Raw genomic sequence first — 9300 nt, forward strand, 5'->3', positions numbered from 1 at the left:
ACACCATATCTGCAAATAAACACAGGCTTTAGGTAGGACCTATGCTCACCTCATAGTATAAGTATGAACTTTTCCATACCACATCCATGATAGCTGTGGCCTCTTTAGAAGGAGTGGAAATGGGACTGAGGAGGGCAAACTAGTGTTTTAACTTAATCTACAGTGCTTGCTGCTTTTATTAAAAAGCCAAAGGTAAACTCTCAACATTTAATTTTTTTCTACATTTATTTTTGTGTATGAGTATTTTGCTCAAATGTAGGCTTGTGTACCACATGTGAGCCGGGTACCCATGGAACCCAGAAAAGGGCATTGGATCCCTTAGAACTGGAGACACGGATGGTTGTGAGCCACAAAGGTGATGGTACACTATGTATGGCTTTAATTTTTAAAATGTTTTTAAATACGTGTATTTGGAAACTAGAAACAAATTGGAAACAAGTGTCCAAGATAGGGCTTTGAAGAAGAAACTACTTGACAGTCAGTCAAGTCAGGCGTTATGGTGTGTACCCATAGTCCCACCACTCAGGAGGTGTCAGCCAGAGGCTCTGAGGTTAAGGTCACCCTCAGCTACATAGTGAATTCTAGTCCAGCTGTGAGGCCAGCAAGACATTACCTTTAAATAATAATAATTAATAATAATAATAGAAAAGTATATTATCTGAATATAGTGATTCTAGGTGATGTTTTTATCTTATAACTTTTGATACATCAATAGTAGGATAGCCAACAAAATTTTTTTTTTGAATTAGCAAAATAAGGGATTGGAGAGATGGCTCTGCAGTTAAGAGCACTGATTGCTCTTCCAGAGGCCCTGAGCTCAATTCCCAGCAACCACATGGTGGCTCATAACCATCTGTAATGTAATCTGATGCCCTCTTCTGGTGTGTCTGACAGCTACAGTGCACTCATATAAATATTAAATAAACCTTAAGAGACTAGCAAAATAAGTGCACTTACGTGATGTATGTAGTTGAGAGAAAGAAACACAAGGCCAGTTGAGCACAGCGTCATCTTTAGTGACAAAATTGCCATGTATAAATTGGTATATTCTTTGTGTGACCTGTGTTGTAGCCTAGAGTGATGGTGCAGACATACATTTTGTCTCATCCAGTCTTTAGAGGAACCATGTTATTAACCTTTTCTGAGAGAAGAAGACCTTGAAGTACAGGGAGCCAAGCGATTTGCCCAGGATCAAAGAGCTGAGATTTGAATCTAGGTAGATCTAACTGCATAGCTTAGAAGCACCGAATTACAAGGCTCTCCAGGTAATCACGGGAAGTCATGATTACAACATAGTCACAAACACAGAAACAAGCCAAATTAACCCCTTTACTCAGGTGCTGTTCTTGGCTGGTTGTTGTGTTGCTGAAGAGGGGAGCCAGGGCCTCACAGGTGCTAGGCAGGCACTGTGCCACTAAGCTGTCCCCAGCCATGTCTGAAGAGAGGAGGAGTGTGATTGAAAGAAGAAATGTCTGCAGAGGGAGGAAGAGAGGAAGCAGCACAAAGCAGAGACATCCGTCATAGACCTGGCTAGGGCTGGGCGTCCTCTCTCCAGTAAGGCTCCTGAGTTTCAGAGAGGATAGTTTAGGGTCCCTCAAGACTGACATCCTGCTCACGTTATCTCTGAGTGCAACAATCCTGACTATTGACTCAATGTCCTTCGTGCCATTGGGTGTCTGGAGAGCCGGTCTGGTCTTCAGGCACATTCTTGTCTCATTACTTGTCACCAGTGTGATGGAGACTCATCGGATCCGTCTCACTGCAAAGCTGCTCTCTCAACAGTGATGAAAATAAAGGGCAGGGTGAGGTCAGATGGAGAAAGGCCCGGATGCCGGGAAGAGGCGCGCACACTGACTTGTCTCCTTAGGAGTTGGTTTCCCATGTTTGCCTCTCGTTAACCGGGCTACAGCTTCCTGCATCACAGGAAACCATAAAGAGCCTCCTAACTGACAAGCACATCAAATAGACGTTAAAGCCGTCTTTACTGTGTCAAATATCAAAGATTAAGCATGAACCATTTCTGCTCAAGTGTGGTGGTGCAAACCCACAATCCCAGCACTCAGGATGCTGGCGTGGGAAGACTGAGAGTTCCAGGCCAGCCTAGACTGTATCAAGACACCTGTATCAATGCGTGAATGAAATATTATCTGTCTCTGACCCAGCTTCAGGGAGCTCCTTCTTGGCTGATCCTTGGCTACACTGGTTCAAAGGTGAGGTGTAGAGATTTGAGAAGAGTTAACTGTATTCCTTTGCTAGTTACCTGATACATTTTCCATGATGCCTTGAGCTCCTTTTTAAACCTTAAAAAAAAATTCATTTATTTATTTATTTATTTATTTTTCTGGTCAAGGTTTCTCTGTGTAGCCCTGGCAGTCCTGAAACTTACTCTGTAGACCAAGCTGGCCTGAAACTCATGGAGAGCCACACTGCCTCCCCACTGTAAGGATTAAAGGTGTGCTCAACTATACCCAGTGTATTTATTATTATTCTGTATGTATGGGTGTTTTACCTGCATGTATATCTCTGTACCATTTGCATGCAATGCCCAGTGAGGCCTGAAGAGAGACAACAGATCCCCTGGGGCTAGAGTTGCAGAGGGTTGTAAACCAATGGCGTCTAAAATAAGCCAGCCTTCAAACTGCAGAATCTGACTCTTAACCCCAGTGACAAAAGGAGTACTTATAGGACATTCTATCTGCAGACGATTGCTTGGCAGGCACACCCCATGTTTTCACAAACAGAAGTAAGTAAAGTAGAAATGGAAAATGGAAAACATTTTCACTCTTCTTTGGTCTTTCCTCTGCCTTTTCTCCAGTTAGGTATTAGGCCCCTTTTCTCCTCTCCTATCAAGTCTGGTTGTCAGTGTGGTGTCTTAGGCTGATACCTAACAAATGGGATGGAAAAGCAAGAGGGATTGGACTCAAGGTCATCATCCTCTGCCTCATAGCAAGTAAGATGGTATCTTTAAAAAAACAAAACCAAAAAGGGCTGGTGTGCACCTCAGCAAGTAAGGGGCCAGCAGCAAGCCTGATGACCTGACCTGGGATCCACATGTTGGCTAGAGAGAACTGACTGCAGTGTTGGGCACACACAATGACAAACAGACAGACAAAGGTAAAAACGTTTTTTTTTTAGAAAAGCCAAAACAGGACAAGAGATATGGCTCAGTGGTTAAGAGCACTGACTGCTCTTCCAGAGGTCCTGAGTTCAATTCCCAGCAACCACATGGTGGCTCACAACCGTCTGTAATGGGATCTGATACCCTCTTGCTACAGTGTACTCATATACATAAAGTAATTCTTTTTTATATTTATTTTATGTATATGAATACACTGTCACTGTCTTCAGACACACCAGAAGAAATCATCGGATCTCATTACAGATGGTTGTGAACCACCATGTGGTTGTTGGGATTTGAACTCAGGACCTCTGGAAGAACAGCCAGTCCTTTTAACTGCTGAGTCATCTCTCCAGCCCAATAAATAATTCTTTTAAAAAAATTAAAAATTGTGTTGTGATGGTTTGTATATGCTCGGTTCAGGAAGTGGCACTATTAGAAGGTGTTACCCTGTCAGAGTAGATGTGTTACTCTGGGCATGGGCTTTAAGACCCTCATTCTAGCTACCTGTAAACTAGTATTCTGCTAGAAGCCTTCAGATGAAGATGTAGAACTCGCTCCTCCTGCACCATGCCTGCCTGGATGCTTCTATGCTCCCACTTTGATGATAGTGGACTGAACCTCTGAACCTGTAAGCCAGCCCCAATTAAATGTTGTCCTTATAAGACTTGCCTTGGTCATGATGTTTGTTCATAGAAGTAAAATCCGGACTAAGACAAAAATTTAAAAAAAAAAAGAAAGAAAGAAAGAAAAGAAAAGCCAAAACAACACCAATTAGCATCTTAACCCAGGGCCTTTCAAAGCTGTCCCACTGAGGCCCTTAGCCACATTTAAGTATTTTTCTCAGCAATGAAACAGTTTGCATATCAGGGCTAAATAGAATATCAGCTCTCAGGCTTGTCTTGCGGTTTTAAAGTGTGAACTCGTCCCCGATTTTAAATGATTTCTGATAGCTTTAGTTCTAGCTATCATAGAGAGACTGCTCTAGAAAATGCACAGAAGTGTCCTATGCAGCTGGGGCAGCTCAGGGCCCAGGACCCTGCGGACCTGCTTGTCCGGATGCCTTCAGTCATACTCAGGTGTTTTCATTTTCCAAATAGCCTCTCTGTGTCTTAGATAAGGGATGACGAGGAGTTACATAAGTGAGCATTGCTCAATGAGATGAGAGGCTTGTTCCTGGGAAAGCACAAAGGATGGAATCACATTCTCATTTAAACAATCCTTTGACAGCTCATATTGGTAAGAGGCAGAGCTAGTAAGGGAGACGTCTCCTAACATACCCCCTTTGCACTCCCCTGGTGCTGATTGACCTTACTTGAATATTCCTTAATATAGTTATGGTGGGGTGCAACGCCTGGGTCACAGCCAGGTCTGTGTCTGGAAAAGTTCCCCTGAAAAGGCCATGCTTTACTTTGTGTGTTTTAAAACATTAAAAAATCAAGGGGCTGGAGAGATGGCTCAGTGGTTAAGAGCACTGGCTGTTCTTCCAGAGGTCCTGAGTTCAAATCCCAGCAACCACATGGTGGCTCACAACCATCTGTAATGAGATCTGATGCCCTCTTCTGGTGTGTCTAAAAGAAGGCTCAGGAGTGGGGTGCACACCTTTAATCCCAACACTGGGAGGCAGTCTGGAGGATCTGAGTTCAAGGCGACCTTGGTCTGCAGAGTGATTCCCAGGCCAATGAGGCCCTGTCTAAATAATAATAATAAAAACAAAACTACAAAACAGGCCAGAGAGGTGGCCCAGTGGTTAAGAGCAATGGCTACTCTCGTCCAGAGAACCTACCTACCTGATGGCTCACAACTGGCTGTCACTCCAGCTCTAGGGGATCTGATTCCAACCTCTGGTCTCCTCAGGCACCAGACACACAAGAGGTGCACAGACATACGTAATTTAAATTTAAATACATAAAATTAATTAAAAAAAAAAAAAAGGAAACAGGCCAGGTTTGGTGGAACAAGCCTTTAATCCCAGCACCTGGGAGGCACAGGCAGGTGGATCATTGTGGATTCCAGGGCAGCTTGGCCTGCAGAGTGAGCTCCAGGCTAGTTAAGGTTATACCATAACATCTAGTCTCCAAAGCAAACGACAAAAACATTAAACAAGGAAATAGTATCTCTGGCCCACTCTGGTCTCAAACTTCTGGGCCCAAACAGCCTGTCTCAGTCTCCCAAATACTGGAGCTGCATGCGAAGCCTCAGCTGGCTCATCAAAGCCATTCGCTCGTTTATTCACCTGTTCACCTGTTTTTGAGAAAGGATCTCATGTAGATGAGCCTGAACTCTTTTTTTTTTTTTTTTTTTTTTTTGGTTCTTTTTTTTCCGGAGCTGGGGACCGAACCCAGGGCCCTGCTCTTCCCAGGCAAGCGCTCTACCACTGAGCTAAATCCCCAACCCGGAGCCTGAACTCTTGTCCCCCAACCCCCTCCACCTGCTGGTATGTAGCCGTGTGTTGCCACACCTGCTAACAATTTTAATGTACTATTTTGTATCAAATATCAGTAAACTTTGTGAAGAATAAGTCCAAGGCTTTTGTCTTATCACAGTCAATTTCTATAACAAAGTAAAGATGTCCAAGTTACTCGGGAGGATCCAGCTAACCTCAATCACCAAACATATTTATCTGTGTAATTGATTGTAAAGGAACTGGCTTCTCGATCTATGTTTACCTCCGATTGTGAACAGAAGTGTGAGTGAGCTGCTGTTTGGGTGGTTAACTCTTACTTTAACAGACACCAGCTGTTTTCCTTTATCTACCAGATACCAGATCAGAAAAGAAAAGTGAAGTAAGTGTTATCATTAGATGCTCAGGGAAACGTGGCCAGAAGAAAGCCGAGCAGAGGCTGATGAGTGGACTCCAGGGCAGAAGTGCAGGCCTGTGCAGCCCTGGCTGCGCCGGAGTGCAGAGCAAAGGGAAGCTGCCGCCTTTTCATAATCAAAGACTGCATTTGATTATGGCTAATGGAAGGCCAAGAAGAGTTGGAACTGGGCCAATGTCCCGGAACTAATCCCCAAGGACTAAGGACAGAGGTGAGAGGAAGGATCAGAATTTAAAATAAAGCTACTTAGCAAGGGAACCGGGCTGAGACAAAGTCAGGAGGAAAGCTGGTATTTAAGGTATGCAGAGAATGGACTCTGAGAGAGTAGGGAGGATGTTAGAGCGCAGGGACATGAAGTAAACAGAGTGGGTAGAAGAAATGACATCGCTGTGTGGTTAAGTATCGTCAAATTAAAAGCCTGTGGTCCCTAGCTACCCAAGCAAGGAGGATCCATTGAGCCCAGAATTCAAGGACTGGGTAATGGAGACCCCGAATAAACAGACCACAACCACCACCATCAGGTACAAAGCTGGACACAGTAGGCGCACCTGTAATCCCAGCACTTAGAAAGCAGAGGCCTGAGAATCAGGAGTTCAAGGCTAGCCTGGGCTACAAGCCTGTCTAAAAAACTCAAAATGAAGCAAAAAAGGAACAACCTTTAAAAAAAAAAAAAATCTATCACCAGAAGCAAAGAGGAGGGGACCGGGACCCCAGTGCCTCCTGCGTGTCCTTTCCCTACTGTTGGTAGTGAACCAAGCGCCTCCACACATCTGCCATGCGGGACGTGATGCCCTATGCCAGGGACCATTGGATGAACCCTCCGCGACTCCTGCAGGAGTTTTTCCTCTTTGTCTCTCTCTCTGTGGCACTCGGCACCGCTTCTCCCCGCACTTTTTTCTTTATGATTATTCATCGTAGGCCTAGCTCATCCCATAAAGTGTGTGTTCTGTGAAGACGGTGTGTTTGATGTTCACCATGATGCTTGAACTCGGCACTGAGCCTGAAACTCACAAGGTAGGTCATTCTTGGCTAAGGGAAAATGTACTTCTGATAAACACGGGGGCTCCAGATCAGCCCTGAAATCACCAATGGCCACTAGTGCCCAAACTGCTGTGTGACTGCACTGACGAGTTTGGTGGCTTGGAATGTTAAATGCACCTGCCGCTTCTTGGTATTTTCAGCTCTTGGTGTTTTTTGGGACATTATCCCATTATGCCACAAACGGACAGAGCCACTGGAGCAACAGAAACCAACTTCCTTCAAATTCACACTGGCTGAAGACCCAGCAGCAAGATGTGGAGACGATGGTGCTGACAAGCTGAAGAGAATCTACTTCAGCCTCTTCTACGCCATACGTGGTGTCTTAGTTAGATTTCTACTGCTGTGAAGAGACACCAGGACCACAGCAACTGTTATAAAGGAAAGCTTTTCATTGGAGTTGGCTTACAGTTTCAGTCAGAGGTTCAGTCTGTTATCATCATGGCAGGAAGCGTGGCAGCCTGCAGGGAGACTTGGTGATGGCGAAGGAGCTGAGAGTCCAGCATCTTAATCTATAATCAGCATAAAGAGATTGTGTGCCACAGTGGGCACAGCTTGAGCAAGGGAGACCTCAAACTCCACCCCTCGTGATACTTTTCCTCCAACAAGGCCACCCCTACTCCAATAAAGCCACACCTCCTAGAATGCCACTCCCTATGGCCAAGCATTCAAACACGAGTCTATGGAGGCCATCCTATTCTAACCACCACACTTGGGTAGTTTTTCCATGTCTGGCCACCGCCTGTATTTCTCTGCATGACTGGCCCTCTGTGCATGTCTGCACCCTGCTTTGTATAGGAAACTGGTCATGATTTATCAGGGCCTGTCCTGATGGCTTCCGTTTAACTTCGTCTGCACAGATCCTATCTGTAAATAAGGTGATATTTTGAGGTACTAAGGGTTAGGATACCAGCATATGCGCTCTGGAAGAACACAGGCTCACCCAGTATGAGGGTAAATGGAGCAAGTCTGGTCCATTGTTTTATAGAGCATATGGGCTAAGAACTGTACTAAGGTTTATAAGTTATTGGGAGAAGAAAATCAAAAGAGAAGCATTTCACGACCCATGACCAGGATGTGCAATCCACGTTGCAGTGCCTAGGAAGCAAGCCATGACTGGAACACGGCCATGCACATCCAATCTCATGTCTCCCATGGCTGCTCTCTGTCTCTGTCCAGCAGATACTATTGCAACATATATGACCTATAAAACCCTAAATATTTGCTGTCTGTTATCTACAGAAAATAACTTGCCAACCTCTGCTCCAGAGCAGTGACAGCAGGCATAGGAAAAACTATGAATGTGATGGAGAGGCATTGAGAAGACAAGATCAACACAGTGTGGCAGAGGAGACAGCAGGAAGGGGAGCAATGACCCTTGTTTCTCTAGCATCCCCTACCCCTACCTACATTACCATATAGCCCAGGAGGTACCCAGTAACTAAACTCATGTTCAGACTAATGTACAAATTAAAAAAAAAAAAAAACAGCTTTTTTTCCTGTGAAAATCACTGCCCTGAAGAAATAAGACACACATAGAAGCCAAATTCAGGCTGACCTGCTAGACCACAGCTCTTTTTTTTTTTTTTTTTTTTTTGGTTCTTTTTTTTTTCCGGAGCTGGGGACCGAACTCAGGGCCTTGCGCTTCCTAGGTAAGCACTCTACCACTGAGCTAAATCCCCAGCCCCTAGACCACAGCTCTTAAGATGCCCCTGAGTAATGAGACCAGCCTTCAGGGGCAAGGCGAAGCCTTATGTCAATTGAACCCCAGGGTCCCTGTTGCTATGATTTGGATGCATTTTACAAAAGCTCATTGCTGGAAACTTAATCCCCAAAGCATCTGGTGATGGCATTTATGGGTGGGGCCTTTGGAAACTGACTAGAGTTAGATAAGGAAAAGAGGACCAAATCCTTTAGCTTAATGAGAAGAGGAAGGGAATCCTGTATCTACAGGGATATTCATTTATCTTCCATTGCTATAATGACGAAAAGCCATCTGGGGAGGAAAGGGTTTCTTCTCTAGCTTACAGTCCATGATGAAGGGAGTCAGGGAAGGGACTCAGGGCAGGAACTGAAGCAGCAGCCATGGAGGAGCACTGCTCACTGGCCTGCCTTCCATGGCTCACTTCAGCCTGTTTTCATATACAACCCAGGGCCCTGTGCTCAGGGAGGGCACCGCACAGTGAACTGGGTCCTCCTGCATCCATCATTAATGAAGAAAATGCCCCACAAGGCTGGTTCTAGTCCCAGCATCCACATCATGGCTCACAAGATCTGTAACTCCCATCTCAGGGGATCAGATGCCCCTTTCTAGCCTTTGCTGGC

Source organism: Rattus norvegicus, chromosome 15 (genome assembly GCF_036323735.1).
Source record: "Rattus norvegicus strain BN/NHsdMcwi chromosome 15, GRCr8, whole genome shotgun sequence".
In the NCBI taxonomy this organism is placed as follows: Eukaryota; Metazoa; Chordata; class Mammalia; order Rodentia; family Muridae; genus Rattus; species Rattus norvegicus.